At 40.3% G+C, this 20,543-nt stretch overlaps 1 protein-coding gene and 2 pseudogenes across 4 annotated transcripts in view; 1 reads left to right on the top strand and 2 right to left on the bottom strand.

Moving 5' to 3' along the window:
• TTBK2 (tau tubulin kinase 2) overlaps positions 1–20,543 on the bottom strand; it is a 173,262-nt gene that overhangs the window by 133,250 nt on the left and 19,469 nt on the right. The window contains exon 1 of one of the 4 annotated variants that reach the window (XM_006158635.3): positions 8,255–8,310. The exons of the other annotated variants lie outside the window; for them this stretch is intronic. The gene's annotated coding sequence lies outside the window, so the exon portion shown is untranslated. Of the gene's footprint in view, positions 1–8,254; positions 8,311–20,543 lie in introns of those variants that run through there. 4 annotated transcript variants of the gene reach the window in all.
• Positions 3,087–6,740, top strand: LOC102468949 (glycogen phosphorylase, liver form-like; annotated as a pseudogene).
• Positions 4,447–4,952, bottom strand: LOC102499245 (uncharacterized protein C12orf45 pseudogene; annotated as a pseudogene).

The raw sequence follows: 20,543 nt of genomic DNA, 5'->3' as shown, positions 1-20,543 counted from the left end.
ACACACACACACACACACACACACACAAATCTTGGAAGTGATAAATGAATACAGTAAAGTGACAGGATACAAATCAACATATAAAAATCTATAGCATTTCTATACACGAACAAGGAACAGACTCAGGTAGAATTAAAGAATCAATCCCATTTACAATAGCCACAAAAAGTATAAGATACCTAGGAATAAACTTAACCAAAGAAGTCAAAGACCTCTGCAAGGAAACCTATGAAAAATTAAAAGAAGAAATAGAAAACAACACAAGAAAGTGGACAACACAAGAAAGACATCCCATGTTCCTGGACCGAAATAATTAACATAATCAAAATGTCAATTTTACCCAAATTAATCCACAATTTTTTTTGAGAGATTTTTGCTACAGGGCACATGTGCTCACCAGAGAGACGGAGAAAGATGGAGAGAGAGAAAGTGAGAAATCACTCCATCCAAAGAGGAAGGCCATTCCACAATCCCTTCTCCTCCATCCTCCTTTTGGGATTTTGGGCACACATGCGCCCAGCGTGAGTTTCAAATTGCCATGTGAGAATTCAGCACTCCAACCACTACACCAATTATTGGCCTCTAATCTATCAATTTAATGCAATTCTAATCAAATTACCAGAGATATTCTTCACAGATTTAGAAAAAAACAATAATAGAATTTGCCTGGAATCATAAAAGAACCATACTGCCAAAGCAATACTGCATAAGAAGACTGGAGTAGGAGGCATTTCACTCCCTGACCCAAAAATACATTACAAAGCTGTGATAATCAAAACAGTATGGTACTGGCACAAAAACAGGCATGTGGACCAATGGAATAGAATAGAGACTCCAAAAACAAACTCCAAAACACAGTCAACTGATTTTTGACAAAGGGTACTAGTCAATCCAGTGGGGAAAAGAAAATCTCTTTGGCAAATGGTGCTGGAAACACTGGGTACCCCTATCTCTCACCATTAACAAAAATCAACTCAAAATGGATCAAAGATCTAAACCTAAAACTTCAAACTATAAAACTACTAGAGGATAACATAGGGAAACTCTTAAGAGATATCAGAGAAGGCAAATACATCTTAAATAAGACCCCCAAAGCACAGACAATAATCCCAAAAATAAACAAATGGGACTACATCAGGTAAAAAAGCTTCTGCACAGCAAAATAAACAAAAATTAGAGTGAATTGGCAACCTTTGGAGTAGAAGAATATATTTACAAACTATGCCTCAGATAAGAGACTGATAACCAAAATATACAGGGAACTCAAGCAGCTTACCTGGCAGGGAAAAAAAAAATTAAAAGATGAGCAAATGGGCTGAACTCTCTAAGGAAGACATATAAACAGCCAAAAAGCATATGGAAAAATTCTCAACATCCCTTATTATAAGGGATATGCAAATCAAAACCACAATGAGATACCAAACCCAAACCCAGTCAGAATGGCTAAAATTATTTAAAAAAAAAAAAAAAAGATAAGAGCTGGAGAGGCTGTGGTGAAAAGGGAATTCTCCTACACTGTTGGTAGGAATGTAAATTAGTACAGTCACTGTGAAGAACAATATGGATGGAGGTTCCTCAAAGACCTACAAATAGAACTACCATATGATAAAGCAGTTCCACTCCTGAGTATCTACCCAAAGAATGGGAATACATTCAGTTGGAAAAATATCTGCACATCCATGTTAACTGTGGTATTATTCACAATAGCTAATACATGGGACCAACCCAAATATCCACAAACAGTGGGAATACATTCAGTTGGAAAAATATCTGCACATCCATGTTAACTGTGGTATTATTCACAATAGCTAATACATGGGACCAACCCAAATATCCACAAACAGATTAACAGATTGAAAAAGTGTGGCACATATACAATATGGAATATTACTCAGTCATAAAAAATGAGACCCTGGCATTTGATAGAAAGTGGACAAGTATAGAAGATTTACTGCTAAGCAAAGCAAGCCAGACTATGAAAGAGAGACACTGTATGTCCCTACTCAATATATACCAAATGTCTGCCCTCTATGAAGAAATCGAAAGATTGGAAGATATAAAAGCATGAAGGACAATTGTGGATAACAGAGACAGTGTGGGAGGAGGATGGAAAATTGAGGAGGGTGAGAGGAAGGAATCAAGGGGAAAAAGATAAAAGTAAAACATTTAAGGAACACAAAAATGAAAAACTATCTGTTCATGATAAAGTGTATTATAATATTCTGGACTAATATACAGTGTATTCATGCTGGGAAAATTCATTTTGCAAACTTTAATGATATATAGTGATTAAACATATAGAAAAGATATATTTTTAAAAAGAACCAAAATGTTAACAGATATAAAAATAAAAAATCAAAGAAGTCAAGTAAAAGTCCTGAAATTTTGCATTAAAGAAAAATGAAACATATCATGATCTTTATTTATGTATTTATTTATTTATTTTTATTTGCCAGAGTGCCTGTGTGCTTGCTGGAGGAACAGAGAAAGCATGAAAGCACTCCTTATGGGGAATGGTAACACCACAATCCCTCCTCCTCTTCCTCCTTTTGGGATTTTGGGCCTGCACACAGGCACAGTATGTTTCCCAAGCCACCAGGTACAGAGATTCAAGATGGCCATGTGAGATCTTGCTGCCTTAACCATCAGGCTACAGGCTGGCCCTATCATGGTCATTATTTATATGTATTTCAGAGGGCTGGATGGTGATATACTGGTAAAACACAATGCCCTGTGAGGCTGACCCACATGGAAAGGAAGGTTCCAGGTTCTCACCTAGAGACCTCTCTGAGTACACTGAGCACACGTGCCCACCATCAGGGGGTTGGATCACAGCGTTAATACCCTGTTGGGGGTGTTGTCTTTCTGTCTCTTTTATTTTTCTCTCTCTCTAGATCATGGAAAACACAAACATTAAAAAAATAAGTATTTCACAACTCTAACCACTGAGAAATCCTAGAAGCAAATGCAACTCAGCAGCAATAAGCAGCCCTAGTATTTAGACTGAGGATTCAAAACACCATTTGGAGTCTTGGACTGTGACAGAGATGCTAGAGAATTACAAGGGAGGTGACATATGCTGAGGGATGGGCCCCAAACATTCCTGTACCTCAAAAGCAGTGGCAAGTATGGTGGGGCTGCTCAGTCCATATCCTGTATTCAGGCATGTCAGACCACCCATCCTACTTGTTGCACACCTATTTCGCAGAGGCTATGGTGACACCCATGACCACCAGGGAAACCAGTAGCAGGTCAGCATTCGTGGAATCATGGGTGTAGAGAACGTAGTAGACCTGAAGAAAGGCTTCAGCTGGTACCTGCACTTCAAGCTGGTCAAGGATCACAACTAACTTCACATGCCCCAGAGTAAGCAATCATCTAGTGGGGAGCTGAATCCACACATGACAGTACCACCATGAGAAGTATCCCCAGAGGGTTTATTACCACTCTCTGGAGTTTTACACAGGTCAAATTCTACAGAACACCATGATCAATGGCTTGCAAAACACCTGTGACGAGGCCACTTACCACTGGATTGGACATGAAAAAGTTAGAGAAAACCGGAGGCCATGCTGGGCATAGCAGTGGAGGTCTTGGGAGGCTTGCTGCCTGATCTTGGATTCCATGGCAACTCTGGGAATTGCAGACTATGGATATAGCATCCAATATAAATATGAATCCTTTAAGCAGAAGATCTGAGATGGATGGTAGAAAAGGTGGATGACTGGCTCAGGTATGAAAACCCCCAAGTAAAGGCCTATCCTGAAATCCTGCTGCCTATGTAATTCCAAGGAAAAGTACAGCACACCAAGACTGGGACCAACTAGATGACACACAGGTGGTCCTGGTTCTGCCTTAAGACATCTCAGTGTCTGGGTACATGAATAACACCATCAACACCAGGCACCTTTTTGGTCTGTAGAGCACCAAAAAATTGTAACCTCAGAGACTAACAATAGAAACTATATTCAGGCTGAGCTGGATCAAAACCTGGTTGAGAACATCTCTTAAGTTCTCTATCCCAATGGTAATTTTTTTTTAAAAGCAGCAGCTAAGATTGAAGCAGAAGTACTTTGTGGTGGCTGCTACCTTGCAAGTATCACCCAACATTTCAAAGCCTTCAGTTCTGGTTTCTCTGACAGTGTGGGAACTTTCCATCAGGTGGCCATCCAACTGAATGACATTTACCCTGCACTAGCCATCTCAGAGCTGATGAGGATGCTTGTAGATATTGCAGAATTGCCCTGGGGCCGGCAGGTGACATAATGGGTTAGGGTACTGGACTCATACATGGCTGACCATGGTTGAAGTCCCGGACCTGATGACTTGCTTTCTCAATTTCCCTTTCTCTCTCTCTCTCCCCCTCTCCCTCCCTCCCTCTGTCTCTCTCTCTCTCTCTCTCTCTGGCCAAGTTAAAAAGTAATAATAAAATAAAATAATAATTTTTTAATTTTTATTTTTCAGATAATTAATTGTACTACTACTGCTTTTACTTGCTGTACTGTCTAAAACTCCTATCTTGCCTTTTCCATTTCCTGAATTAGGAAACTTAATGTTATCTCTGGTGACTTCACAAGTGATGCTGTCATCTTCATTCTCGGATTCTGAACTACCCTCTGAATAGTCATGTGAACTCTCTTCTGAACTATCCTCTTTTTTTGAATCTGACTGATTTATCTCAAACGAAGCCACATCCATCTGAATGACTTTTGCAATAGTCCCATCAATATTTTCAACACTGAAACTACCAGATGGTGTAGCTGCCATTTCTTTTCTTAGCTTTTCATTTGCCTGAGCCCTCTGTGGGAGAAAGGTCTGTACTTGGTCCAATAAGGGACTCCTTTCTATCCAATCTGAAGAGTGGAGGTCTTTCTGGAAGTAGACTTGGAGTTAATGAGCAACTTGTCCCATATACCTCCATGGCCATCATCCTCCCTACCCCACCACCCCATCAGCAGCTCCTTTGACACGGAGATGCCCTGGCAGTTCTGAGAAGATGGTGAGCAGCGCAGGCTGGCTAGGACCCTCTGCAAACATCCACGCTTCTCGCCAGGAGCCTGCCCAATCAGGCTAGATGCAGGAAAGAAAGCAAATAAATAATTCTTAGGAAAAAAAAAAGGAAGGAGGAAAAATTGCCCTGGTCCAAGGCCTGGGAGATCACCCAGAAAACCTTAGAATACACCAACCATGCAATCCCTGGCATGCTGGCCAGTGGAGCTGATGACAAAGTTGTTTCTTTGACATTTGTCAGTCTTCTATGAGATAAATCAGAAGCACTTAGATAGGATTGTGACCTTGTTTCCTAAAGATATTGACCATAGAAGGGTGACTCTGATAGAAGACGAAGGAGGCAATGATCAACATGGTCCATCTCTGGGTTGTGGGTTCGCATGCTGTAAATGATGAAGGTAAAATCCACTCAGACATGGTGAAGACAAAAGTATTCACGGACTTCAGTGAGCTAGAACCAGAAAAGTTTCAGAATAGTCAATGGGATCACTCCAAAGCAATGGCTCTTGCTCTGCAACACAGAGGTAATAGTAGAAAAAATTGACGAAGACTGCGTGAAAGACCTGACCCAGCTGACGAAGCTCCACAGCTTCCTGGGTGATGATATCTTCCTCCAGGAAATAGTCATTGTTAACTAGGAGAATAAGCTGAAGTTTTCTCAGCTCATAGAGAAAAAGTACACAGTGAAGATCAGCCCAACCTCCATGTTTGAGGTCCAGGTGAAGAAGACACACGAGAACAAGCAGTGGCTCTTGAACCGCCTGCATGTGATCACCATGTACAATTGTATTAAGAAAGACCCTAAGAAGGTATTCATGCCGAGAGCAGTTATATGCTGCCCCAGGATCTCACATGGCCAAAGTGATCATAATGCTGATCACCTTAGAGGCAGATGTGGTGAACAATAATCTTGTGGTTGGAAGCAAGTTCAAAGTTACCTTCTTAGAGAACTAGAAAGTCTCTCTTGCTGAAAGTTATCCCAGCTACAAATCAAAATCTGTTGGAGCGGATTTCGGCTACAGGCATAGAAGCTTCAGGCAATATGAAGTTCATGCTGAATGGGTCTTGACTATTGGGACCATAGAAAAGGCTGGGAAAGAGAACCTGGCATGAGGGTAGATGATATGGCTGCTTTGGACAATAAAGGGTACAAAGCAAAAGAATATTCTGAAGTTCTTCCAAAGTTGAAGCTGATTGCTGATCAAACTGACAATGGCTTTTTTCCCTCACAAGTAGCCTGATTTCCTCAGACATCATGATGCTATTTTAACAAGTTTAAAGTCTTTGCAGACTATGAAATTTATGTCAAGTGTCGAGAAAAAGCTGGTCAGCAGTAGAAGAATCCAAAAACCTGGAAAACAATGGTACTCAAAAACAAAGTTGTCCCTTGGGGACAGCAGGTGGCATGGTGGTTAGGGGCGCTGGACTCTTACATGGCCGACCATGGTTCAAATCCCAGACCTGGTGGCTTGCTTTCTCATTTTCTCTCTTTCTCTGTCTCTCTCTCTCTCTCACTCTATCCCTCTCTGGTCAAATTAAACAAGTAAATGGATAAATAAAGTTAAATAAAAATAATTTAAAACAAAAAACAAAGTTGTCCCTGGAAATTTTTCCAGCAACTGAACAATTGAGGAATATGCCAGGGACATCTGAAATGTGGAGCTTCAGAACTGAAGATTTCCGTATCCAATGAATCTTACAACTTAATGAACAAAGTCAATGGAAATTGAATTGCAAAATCTCTCCAGAAAAAAATAGCCTCTTACTGAACTCACAACATTTATTGGTTTGGTTTGGTTTCATTAGCTAATAATCTAGTTAAGTGTCTCTTGAAATAGGGAGGAAAAGTATATGACGGTATTAGGGTTTAAAACGAAATGTTAATTATCAAGGGGAAAAAATATCATTTACCTCAGAAGAATCACCAAAGTTCTATGGACAAATGACTAATTCTACAACTGGGATAGGAAATGCGTAGAATCTTGTGATTGCTTAGAAGCAAGAATATATCAAAGACTAGAGACAGATAAAAGTTTTGTAGGGCCTGAAGCTTATGTTATGTACCCACCTGTCCACCTTTTTATTCTTTTCTTTATTTTTTTGGAGAGGTTTTTGCTACAGGGCGCATGCGCTCTCCAGAAAGACAGAGACAGACAGACAGATAGAAAGCAAGAAATCACCCCACAGGGGGAATGGCCATGCCGCAATCCCTTCTCCTCCATTCTCCTCTCGGGATCTTGGGTATGCACGCACATGCACCCAGCGTGAGTTTACGCCACCAGGTCCAGGACTCGAACTGCAGTCGACTACATGGGAGTCCAGAGATATAGCTATCACACTAACTGCTGGTCCCCCACTTGCCCACTTTTTTAGAAGTCCTACTCTTGGGGGCCAGCATGTGTGGTGTGGTGGTTAAGACACTGGACTCCCATATGGCCAACTGTGGTTCAAGTCTCAAACCTGATGGCTTGCTTTCTCACTTTCTTGCTCTCACTCTCTCGTGAGCACATGTGCCCTATAGCAAAATTTTAAATAATAATAAATAAATAAGTTTGAAAAAAGTCTTACTTTTGCAAATTTTACAAAATCGTATGACCAAATGCTAAGGCTGAAGACCTGAAAGACCTTGGACCGGCAGGCAGCATGGTGGTTAAGGGTGTTGGATGCCCACATGGCTGACCATAGTTTGAGTCCCGGACCTGGCAGCTTGCTTGCTTTCTTACTTCCTCTCTCTCTCTCCCCACCTCCCTCCCTCCCTCCCTCCTCTGGTCAAATTAAAAAAATGAATGAGTAAATAAATAAAGTTAAATAATAAAAAAATCTCTAAAAAAAAAAACCTCTCCTTTGGGCAGGTTTATGCTATAGGGCGCATGTGCTCACCAGACAGACAGACAGAGACAGAAAGCGAGAAATCACCCCCGAGGGGGGATGGCCACACCACAATCCCTTCTCCTCCATTCTGCTCTCAGGATCTTGGGCACGCACGCACACGCGTCCGGCGTGAATTTAAGCCGCTGGGTCCAGGGCTCGAACCGCGGTCAACTATGTGGGAGTCCAGCGACATAGCCATTACGCTAACTGCTGGTCCCAAAAATCATGCACTCGCCGAAAGAGACAGAGAGAGAGAGTGAGATGGACTCGATGCCACAATCCTCCAGCCTCCATAGGTTTTTGCCATAGGGTGGGTGCCACCACGCCCAAGGAAGAAGACCTGAAAGACATGAATGAAGCCGGTGCAAAGTACCTGAGCTTAAGCTTCACTGTCTTCCTTCTCTGTGCCAGATAATGGAGATGAGTCAAAAGAACCAGGAGCAAACTGAATGGGCTAATGCTGGGTTAAGGCAGGAAAACTTGTACTTAAAAAAAGAGAAATTATTGTAATAAATTGAAATATATAAAATATATATGTATAAAAATCCATGAGTTCATAATAATACTCTAAAAACAAAAGCAAGCAAGCAAACAAACAAACCCAACTCATTAGGTATTATAAATAATTGCTAGGGCTACAATTCACTACTTTGAATACAAATAACAGGAAAATAAATCAAATATTTATCCTACCTTTCCTATATTAACTCTATTTCAAGGAAACTAAATAGTTAATGATCATAGAATTTAAAATTCACCATTTTGCTGCATCTAATGAAAAATCTAGGCAATAACTATAAATGGCTGCTAAAACTCTTAGGTAAAAGGGTGGCTAAATGTAAATGAAAGGAACATCAACAGATGCAAATACCAAGATGACAGAGATTTAGGACTTACTAAAGATTTTAAAGCAGCTACTATAAAAATGCTCCAAAAAGTGAAAGTGAACACCATAAAGATTAAAAAAAAAAAGTAAATTCTTGGTAAAGAAATAGAAGATATAAAGGAGGAAATAAAAATTTTAGAATGGGGCCAGGCAGTGGTTTGATGGTTAAGGTAGCAGGATACCACAAGGCTGACTTCATGGTTCGAGTCTTGGACCCATCAAATCCTGAAAGGAGAAAGAATTATGGCATGGCCACTCCCCCATCCCCAGGGGTGCTTTCACACTTTCTCTCTCTCTATCAAGTGCACATGCCCTGTAGCAATTTATTTTTTCAATTTTGAAGTTAAAAATACAGTAACTGAAAGTTTAAAACGTCATTGGATCAACAGAAAAATGGAAGTGTAAAAGAATCAGTAAAGTTAATCTATAGAGGGTCCAGCAGGTGGCATAGTGATTAAGGTGCTGGACATTCCCACATGGCTGACCATGGTTCAAGTCCTGGACCTGGTGGTTTGCTTTCTCAAATTTCCTCTCTCTTTCTCTCTCTCGTCAAATTAAAATAAATGACTGAATAAATAAAACTTAAAAAATTAATCTATAGAAATTATCTAATCTGAGGGCTGGCAGGCAATGTGGTGATTAAGACGCTGGACTCCCACATAGCCCATCACAGTTTGAGTCCCAGACCTGGTGGCTTGAAAATTACACCAGACATATTTGCATTTATGCCCAAAATTCCAGAAGAGAATGGAGAAGAGTTTGGGGCATGGCCATCCCCTAGGGAGTGATTTCTCACTGTTCCTTGCTCTGTCTCCAGCAAGCTCACGTGCCCTATGGCAAAAACCTAAAATAAAAAGAGAGAGGGAAAAATAATCCAATCAGAAAACAAGAGGATTTCTACAAATGAATGCAGGGACCAGTGGAATACCAAAAAGTCTAACATTTGTTTCATTATACTCTCAGGAGGAGAATTAAAAATGTAGGATATTAAAAAATTGAAAAATGAGGGACCAGCAGATGGCATAATGGTTACAATGCTAGACTCCCATGTATTCCACCATGGTTCTAGTCCCAGATCCAGTGGCTTAAACTCATACATGTGCATGTGTGCCCAAGATCCTGAGAGGAGGATGGAGAAGAGATTGCAATGTGGCCATCCCTCCTGAAGGGTGTAATTTCTCATTTTCTGTCTCTATTTCCAGCAAGTGCACGTGCCCTATAGCAAAAAATAAAAACAAAAACAAAAAAAACCTCTCCAAAAAAACCTAAAAATCACTCCTAAATACATCATAAACAAACTAAAGAAAATTTAAAACAAAGAAAAATGTTTTTTTAAAAAAGCCAGAGAAAAATGATACATTACTTACAGAAGAACAATGATTCAATGTACTATGATTTTTCTCATCAGAAACCATAGAGGCCAGCAAGAAACAGAATTTAAATAAGGCTCAAATCTCAAAACATAATTATTTATCTACCTCTTTTTATAGCCAGAAGTCATATGTACACTTGCCTGGTAGACACAGATAGACAGACAGACAGACAGAGTGCCTCCCAAAGGAGCCTGGTCACACCACAATTCTTTTTTCTTCATTTTTCTTTCCCCTCAGGATTTTGGGCATGCATACATAAGTGCTCGAGTAATTTTTCAACCTATTGGCTGGGATTCAAAATCTCTTTACCACCATGCCATGGGGCCACCCAACAGTAACTTGGTTCATCTTTTTTTTAACTGTCAGAAGGCATGTGTGCTCACCAGAGAAACAGAGAGAGAGAGAGAGAGAGAACAAGCCCCTCCAATGGGGCATGGTTACACTATAATCTCCCCATAATTTCTTCTCCTCCATTTATCCATCCTGTCCAGATCTTGGACACATAGGCACATATGCCCAGTATGTTTTTCAAGCTGTTGGGGCCAAGCCTTAAACCATAACTGGCCATGTGGGACTCAGCCACATGGAATCTGGCTCCTTTAACTACTAAGCTACAGAGCTATTCTGAAAGAAACATAAAAAAAAAAAAAAAAAGAACACCCAGGGAAATAATAGGACAGGACTCCCACAATCAAAAGTAAGCTCTTTATAAAGAGCAATAAAATTCATAACTTTCTAGATGAACTGGGGAAAGAAAAGAACATACAAACTGTCAGTATTAGAAGTGAAACGTGATCAACAGATGACATAATGGTTACATTGCTGGACTCCCACATGGTTGACTGGGGTTTGAGCCCCAGACCCAGAGGTTTAAAACTCATGCCGGGCACATGTACATGTGTGCCCATATTTCTGCGAGGAGATGAAGGAGAATGGACTGCTGTGTGGCCATTCCTACTGGGGGGAGGGATTTCTCACTTTCTGTCTCTCTGTCTTTCCAGCAAACTCACATAACTCTCTCTCCCTCTAAAAAAAGAAGAAAAAAAGAAATGAAACTGGGGTTATAACTATATTCCACATACACTGAAAATATGACAAGGAAATATTATCAACAACACTATACACAGAAAGTGGATCACAATGAGCAAAATTCTCAAAAACTGCAATTCACTCAAGAAGAAAGGAATACCCTGAATATGCCTATTAAAAAAATTGAACCCATAATTTAAAATCTTTCTATAAGAAAATCTCAAGCCTAGATATTTGTTTTCATGGTAAATTTTACTAAGCATTTTTAAAAATGAAACAAACTCTACATGATATCCTCCATAAATAGAAAAAAAGATTTCTGGAGTTGTTTTATGAGTCTGCTATTAACCAATCAAAGTTAGTCAAAGACAACACAATCAACAGATCTATATCCTTTATGAACATAGATATGAAAATCCTTCACAAAATATGAGTAAATTAAAACCAATAATACATAAAAAGAATATGCTACAACCTAGCACAATTTATTGTGCAGATGCAAGGCTAACTCCACATTCAAAAATCAATTCATGTAATCCAATTTAACAGTCTAAAATATAAAACCATATGATCTATCATTTGATGCAGGAGATCCATTTGAAAGACCTGAGCATTCATCATGATGTAAACTCTTAGCAAATAAGATATAAAACAACTTTCTCAACTTGAGAAGGGGCAGCTAATAAAAAAAGTTCCCACTTTGGGCAGCAAATGGCATGGAGGTTAGGATGGCTGTGGCCCACATGGCTGACAACCCCATGGAGTCCTGGACTTGGGACTTGAAAAACACTTGGGCCTGTATGCATAGGTGCCCCAAATCCTGAGATGAAAACAGAGGATGGACTGCGGCCTGGCCATCCCCCGGTGTGTGTAAGGGGGGTGCTTTCTCATTTTCCCTCTTTCTCGCTCTATCTCAGGTCAGCATACATACCCGACAGCAGAAAGAAAAAAAAAATAGAAGTTCCCACAAATTGATTGACACTTACTACAATTCCAACTGTAATCTAAATGGAATGTTTTATATGGAAAGCTGATTCTAAAATGTAGGTAGAAAAGCAAAAAGTACCCAAAAAACGGGGGAAAAATACAAGATTTTTAAATTTACTACATAAAACTACAGTAATCAAAACAGTGAACCATCAACAAAGGGACAGAAATATAAGTAAATAAAACAACAGATGGGACCAGCAGTTGGAGTAATGGCTATGTCGCTGGACCGCGGTTTGTGTCCCTGATCTGGTGGCTTAAATTCACACCGGGTGCATGTGTGCGTGTCCAAGATCCCAAGAGGGTAATGGAGGAGAAGGGACTGTGGCGTGGCCATCCCCCGGGGGTTTGATTTCTGGCTTTCTGTCTCTCCGTCTCTCTCTCTTTCTGGAGAGTGCACGCATCCTATAGCAAAAACCTCTCAAAAAACAAATAAACAAACAAACAAAACAATAGAGACCAGACAGAAACCCACACAAATATGGCTAATTAATTTCTTAGGCTTGTTTTAGGATACAATTTACATACCATAAAATTCACTTTTTTTTTTTTTTAAAGAGAAATGTTTGCTATAGAGTACGTGTGCTCACCAAGGAGACAGAGAGACAGAAAGTGAACAATCACCCCTCAGGAGAGATGGCCACACCACAATCCCTTCTCCTCCATTCGCCATGCAGGATTTTGGACACACATACACTCGGGTTTGGCGTGAGTTTCAAGATGCCAGGTCCAGAAATCAAATTGTGGTTGGCCATGTCTGTGTCTAGTGCCCCAACTACCACGCCACCTCCTGGCTCCAAATTCACTCTTTATTTATTTAGGTAGGTAGGTAGGTAGTTAAGTTTTGTTTAGAGAGATTTTAGCCATAGGGCACATGTACTCGCCAGAGAGACAGAAAGTGAGAAATCACTTCCCAGGGAGATGGCCATGCCTCAAGCCCTTTTCCTCTATTCTCCTTGTGGGATTTTTGGAATGCACACCTGTCTGCCCAGAGTAAGTTTCAAGTCACCTGGTCCAGGATTTGAACCACAGTCAACCATGCGGGAGTCCACATCTTAACCACTACACCACATGCTGGCCCTTAAAATTTTTGCTGGAGGGCACTTGTGCTTGCTAGAGACAGACAAAAAGACAAAATGAGAAAGCACCCCAAAGGAGATGATGGCGCTAAAATCCCTTCTCCCTTTCTTCTTTTGGCATTTTGGGCACACACACACTCATATCTGGCATCAGGACTTGAACTTGTCTGCCATGTAGGATCCAGCCTTAGCCACCACACCACTGGATCACCCAAAATTTGCCACTGTGAAATACATAATTCAGTGGTTCGTAGTATATTCGCAGAGTTTTATGACCATCACCAGTATCTATTCCAGAACATTTTCACTATCCTAGACAAAAACCCATATCCATTAGAAGCCACTCCCTACTCCCTCCTTCTACTAGCCTCTGGCAATCATTAACCTATGTTTGACTACAGATTTGCCTATTTTGGGACAACTAATATTTGGCAAAGATAATCTTCCACAAATGATGTTTCGACAATTACATAGACCTATTAAAAAAAATACCTGAATCTCAATCTAAGCCTCATACATTAAGCTTCATTCAGAGTATACCCTAGAGCTAAATGTAAAATACACAAAGTCTAGATATAAACTTGTGAGAAAATCTTTGTGACCTGAGGTTATTCGGCCTTCTTGGACGTTACAGAGCAAAATTCGCAAAAAGAAAAAAAATGATAAAATGAACTTCACCAAAATTTAAAACTTTTGTTCTGTGAAAGACACTACTGGGGAATATATGCACCCCCAAACTCTGAGAGAACAGATGAGAAGGGATTGCAGTATGGTCATCCTCCTAGGGGGTGCTTTTTCACTTTCTCTTTCTATGACAAGAACACAAGCCTACAGCCAATTTAAAAAAATAAGAAAGAAAGGAAGAAAGAAAAAAAGACAAAAGCCAAGCTAAAGTGTCTTTCCAGATCTTATAGATCTTACAGAGCTAACTACACAGTTTGAATTCCCAGCCCCAGCGGCTTGAGCACATGTACCTGTGCTTCCTCAAATTAGAAAGGATGGAGAAATGGAAAAGGGATTGGAGCATGACCACACTCCACTGAGGAGTGCTTTCTCCTTCTCCCTCTCTCTTTGTCTCTGTTTCGTTCTGGCAAACACATGTGCCCTCTAGCAAAATAACATTAAAAAAAAAAAAAAAAGGAAAGAAAAGAAGAAAAAAAAAGCTACATAGTAAGAGGAAAATGTCTGCAAATCACTTAATCAACAACAGGCACTGTAATGTGAACATAGAGAAATTAAATTTTTTAATTTTAAATTTTAGGGCCAGCTGGTGATGTGGTTGTTAAGGTGTTGTACTCCTACACAGCTGACCAAAGTTCGAGTCCCTGATTTGGTGGCTTGCTTTCTCACTTTCTCTCTCTCCCTCTCTCTCTCTCTCTGGTGAGCATATGTGTCCTTCAAAAAAATTTTTAGAAGAATACAGGACCAACTATTGGTGTAATGACTATGTCGCTGAACTCCCACATAGTCAACTGCGGTTCGAGTCTCGGACCTGGTGGCTTAAACTCACGCTGGCCACGTGTGTGTGTGCCCAAGATCCCGAGAGGAGAATGGAGGAGAAGGGATTGCAGCATAGCCATCCCCCCTGGGGATGCCACTAGTTTCCCTCTCTTTCATTTTTTAATGAATTATTTAATTTTATTTATTATGATGATTATTTTTCAGTTTGCTATAGGGCATATATGCTCACCAGAGACAGACAGATAGAGAAAAGGAAAGAGAGAGAGAGAGAAAATGAAAAAGAAAGACACCAGATTTGGGATTCAAACTGCAGTAACCCATGTGAGAATCTATGAGCATCTTAAGCATCACACCACCTGCTGGCTCCATCGTATATTAATTTTTTAAATGAAATTTAAATTTATTGAAAAAACCCTACAATTATATGAAGAAGCTAGCAAAATATTCCTGTTTTCTAGTTGTATACTTGTAAGAGGCCATATTTTCTTCACATATTTTAACCAAAGCAACATATTGCAATCATTTAATGCAAAATATGAGAACCAGCTGTCTTCTATCCTGTCAAGACATTAAAGAGATTTGAAGAAATGTAAAACAATGCCGCTCATTTCACCAACTTGTTTTCTTGTTTTGGAAACTAGTTAACCCACAATGGGCTTATGACTGTTATTATCAAATAAATCAATTAGAAAATTTTATTGCCATAGGGCACTTATGCTTACCAAAGTGAGAAAAAGCAATCGCACAAAGAGTCATGGTCATACAACAATCCTTTCTCTTCAATTTCTCAATTCTGTTAGGAATCTGGGCACTCATGCACACACACTCCATGGGTTTTTCTTTTCTTATTTTTTTAAAATAATTATTTTTAATTTAACTTTATTTATTAATTTTAATTTGAACAGAGAGGGACAGAGAGAGAGAGGGATAAGGAAGCTGCCAGGTCCGGGACTCGAATCATAGTCGGCCATGTGGGAGTCGAGCTCCCTTAACCACCACACCACCTGATAGTCTCCGCCTTTTTTTTTTTAAAGGATTATTTTATTGGGCCAGCAGGTGGTGTGGTTATTGAGGTGCTAGACTCCCACATGGCTAACCACAGTTTGCATTCTGGACCTGGCAGCTTGCTTGCTCACTCTCCTTCTCTCTCTCTCTCTTTCTCTATTGAAATTGAACCAGATAATTTTCTTTCAAATTATTGAAAAAATAAAATATGTGACTAAAAAAATTATTTAAAAAATACTTATTCAGGCCCAGCAGTTGGCATAATGGCTATGTTGCTGGACTCCCATGTGGTCGACAGTGGTTCGAGTCCCAGACTCAGTGGCTTAAACTCACACCGGGCACGTGTGTGTGCATGTCCAAGATCCCGAGAAAAGAATGGAGGAGAAGGGATTGTGGCGTCACCATTCCCCCCCCCGGGGGGGGTGATTTCTCACTTTCTGTCTCTGTCTTTCTGATGAGCGCACATGGCCTATAGCAAAAACCTCTCCCCCAAAAAAATAAATAACTAAAAAATAATTATTTATTATATTTTATTTATTATTATTGTCATTTTTTTTACAATTTGCTATAGGTCACATGTGTGTCACATCACATCATTGCTCCCAGACTGAGCTTCACTCTTAAAAAGAGAAAACCAGAGACTGCTAAGTTTACAGCAGGAGTCCCCAGCTCCCAGACCACAGACTGGTACTGGTCCAAGGCCTGTTAGGAACCAGGCTGCACAGAGGAGGTGAGTGGCAGGTGAGCAAGCAAAGCTTCATCTGTATTAATAGCCGCTAACCATGGTTGGCATTACCACGTGAGCTCCACCTCCTGTCAGGTCAGCAGAGGCATTATGTTCTCAGAGCAACAACCTTACTGTAAACTGAACATGCGAGGGATCTATAGCTAGGCTGCACTCTCCTCATGAGAATCTAACACCTGATGATCTGAGGTGAAGCTGAGGTAGTAACGCTAGAGCAGCTACAAAATACTGAATTATGCTGAGTTGTATAATTATTTCATTATGTTTTACAATATAATAATAAGAAAAATAAAGTGCACAGGTGACAACAGGTGGCACGAAGATTAAGGCACTGATTTCCACAATGCAAATCATGGTTCAAGGCTTGAAAATCACACTGGGGCCACGTGTGTACATGTCCAAAATCCCAAGAGGAGACTAGAAGAAAAGGGATCGTGGCATGGCCATCCCTCTGGGGGGGGTGACTTCTCACTCTCCCTCTCTCTGTCTTTCTCTGGCAAAAGCACACACCCTATGACAAAAACTGAAAGAGAGAGAGAGACAGAGAGAGGGAGAAAGAAAGAAAGAAAGAAAGAGAGAAAGAGAGAGAGAAAGAGAGAGAGAGGGAGGGAGGGAGGGAGGGAGGGAGAGTTTTAAGTTGCCGGACCTGAGACTTGAACCACAGTCAACTACGTGGTAGTCCAGTGGTGTAACCATTATTCCATCTGCTGGTCCCAAGGTTCAATTTTTTAAATATAAGTTCAGAGAGGAAATAGAAGTAAAAAAAATTACCAAAGTTAACTCAAGAAATATTCCCAATTTAATATACCTAAGTTTAATAGATTAGATACACCAAGTATCCAGCATGAGACCCATACTAAGACATATTAGGGGAATTTCAAAACACTAGAGACAGAGAAAATTCTCCAAGCTGCCAAAGAGGAAAAGAAAATATTTCCTACAACTAGAATGATTGTGGGCTCCTCAATGAAAGGAAACAATAAGGCAACACCTTCAAAATTCTCAGGGAAATTAATTACCAACCTAGAATTCTATCATTAGCCAAACTCTCAATCTCTTAGAATAAAAGAACAAAGGTATTTGCAGACATGTAATGTTCTCTTTTTAAATTTTAATTTTTTTAACTGCACTGGCAATTGAGAAACTGAGAAACAGAAAGGGAGAGGCAGAAAGCAACCCCCAATGGGGTGTGGTCATACCACAACCCTTTTTCCTTCATTTCTCCATCCTCTTAGGATTTGGGGTACACACATACACATGAACCCAACAAGCCTCTGGGCCCAGGATTCAAACTGACTGGATGGCCATGTGGGATCTGGCTCACTTAACCACTAGGCCTCAGGGCCAACCCCAGACATGTAAGTTTTTTAAATTTTTGCTTTCCGTATCCTTTCTCAGGGTGTTACTAGAGAATGTATTCCATCATAATAAGAATATAAATAAAGAAAACTACATGGTACCCAGGCTGGACAGAAAGTGGGATGAAAGAAATCTCCTAAATAAAGTTATTGTATAGAGTGCTCAGGAGAACAGCTCAGAACAGGCCAGCTGAACAGTACTCCAGATTGGAACGGGTCAGAAAGCTCCAGGAGAGATTTCTCAAAATGATGCTATTTGAGCTTCTTGCATGGCCCAGTGATTAAGGGAGCCAAATCCCACATGGCTGACTATGCAGTTTGAATTCCAGCCCTGGAAGTTTAAAAAACATGCTAGGCATGTGTGTGTGTGTGTGTGTGCACCCAAAATTCCAACAAGTCAAAAAAAAAGGAAACGGGAACCAGCAGTTAGCGTAATGGCTATGTCGCTGGACTCCCACGTAGTCGACCGCAGTTCGCGTCCCGGACCCGGTGGCTTAAAATTCATGCCGGGCGTGTGTGCGTGCATGCCCAAGATCCCGAGAGGAGAATGGAAGAGAAGGGACTGCGGCGTGACCATTCCCCCTGGGGGGATGATTTCTCGCTTTCTGTCTCTATGTGTCTCTCTGTCTGTCTGGCGAGCGTACACGCCCTATAGCAAAAAAAACTCTCAAAGAAAAAACAAAGGAAAAAAAATTGTGCCCCCTAGCAAGTAAAAAAAAAAAAAGAATGCTATTTGATAAAATACCTATATGAACATGAATGTTTTGAGAGGAAAGTTATGCCACCGATGGAAAGTTTGGGATAGTGATTAGGAAACCAATGAAAAATATAGTATTAGCTACAAAAAGGAAAATGAGAAAGAAAAGATATCGGGACCAGCAGATGGAGGCGTAATGGTTATGTTGCTGGACTCTGATGTAGTCAACCATGGTTTAAGTCCCAAGACATGGCACCTTAAAACTCATGCTGGACGCGTGTGCATGCATGCCCAAAATGCCAATAGAAGAGTGGAGGAGAAGGGATTGAGGCATGGCCATCCCCACTGGAGGGTGATTTCTCACTTTCTGTCTCTGTGTGTGTGCCTCTCTGGCAAGGGCACATGCCTTCTGGCAAAAATTGCTCAAAAAAAAAAAAAAGAAAGAAAAAACATCTACGTTGTGTATCATGGCTTAGATGATAAAAGCATTTCCAAAGTCATGATAACTTAAATTCTGAACACTGGCCTATCCAAAATTAAGATATAACATTACTGGAAAAATCAAGAAAAATTATGCATGGATGTTAGGAGTGATATGGGCAGTGAAAAAGTTAGATTCATCTTCCATAGGGAAAAGCTAAAAGACAATGATTGAAAAGGAAAAATTAATCAGCAGCAATACAAGTATCTTAGTTTGAGATATAGCGGTAAATACTAAAAGAATCAGTGAAAAGTATTGAGAGTGAGTATGTTCACAAAATGGGAAAGGGAGTAATTAGGGAGGCCAGAAGACTGTCTTTTTCTGTAAGAAGATGTACAGAACCATTAAACTATTTCTTTTTTTGGGGGGAGGGGGAGAGGTTTTTGCTATAGGGCATGTGGGCTCACTAGAAAGAGAGAGACAGAGAGACAGAAAGCTAGAAATCACCCCCTAGGGGGATGGCCATGCCACAATCCCTTCTCCTCCATTCTCCTCTTGGGATCTTAAGACGCACACACACACACCCAGCATGAGTTTAAGCCACCAGGTCCAAGACTTGAACTGGGGTCGACTATATGGGAGTCCAGCGACATAGCCATTACACCACCTGCTGTTCCCTAGAACAGTCTTTTTAACAAATAGTGCTGGGAAAACTGGATATCTGCTTTCAAAAGAACAAATGTGACCTTTGCCTTATATACAAAAATGCACTTAAAATGAATCAAGGAACTAAACACAAGAGCTAAAACTACAAAACTCATAGGAAAAAAGTTTTTGACATTGAATTTAGTAATAATTTCTTATGTGTGACACCAAAATGAAGCAAATATAAATTGTACTTCATCAAAGTTAAAAATACTTGTTCATTAAAGGACACTATCTATAGAATAAAACAGAACAGGAGAAAATATTTGCAAATCTTAATCTGATAAGAGGTTAATAATCAGAATATATAAATAGCTATATCTCAGCAAGAAATATAATCTGATTAAAAAATGGACAAAGAACTTCAAAAGACATTATTCACAAGATATACGCATGCTCTGGAACCAGCAGCTGGCATAATGGCTGTCGCTGGACTCCCATATAGTCGACCGTGGTTTGAGTCCGGACCCAGTGGCTTAAGGACAGCCCGGTAACTCAGCACTTAAGTAATGTGCTGAGAAAGACAGGTCCCACACTGCCAAGGACCCTGGCCCTAGCAGGAATACGCTCAGCATATGTGCACATGTGCAGATTCTCACAAGTAGGAGAGAGGGATGAAGAAAGGGCTGCAGCACGACTGAGCTCACTGTGCGGTGTGCACTACCTCTGTCTCATCTGTGCACGCAGGCACGTGCATACATTCTCTGGCATAAAAAGATTAAAATAACAATAATTTTATAACAGCAAATGTTGGTGACGATATGAAAAAAAACAAACTATCGTGCACTGCTTATAGGAATGTAAAAGGGGGAATGACTAACAGTATGCCCCATGACTAACAGTATTATGGGTCTTTGGATAATTAAACATAAATTAGCACAAAATTCTGCCATTTCATTTCTGGATATATACCCTA

This window comes from Tupaia chinensis, unplaced genomic scaffold (assembly GCF_000334495.1).
Source record: "Tupaia chinensis unplaced genomic scaffold, TupChi_1.0 Scaffold000605_1, whole genome shotgun sequence".
Lineage (NCBI taxonomy): Eukaryota > Metazoa > Chordata > Mammalia > Scandentia > Tupaiidae > Tupaia > Tupaia belangeri.
The sequence above is the reverse complement of the archived record's forward strand: the minus strand, read 5'-3'. Positions and strand labels throughout refer to the sequence as shown.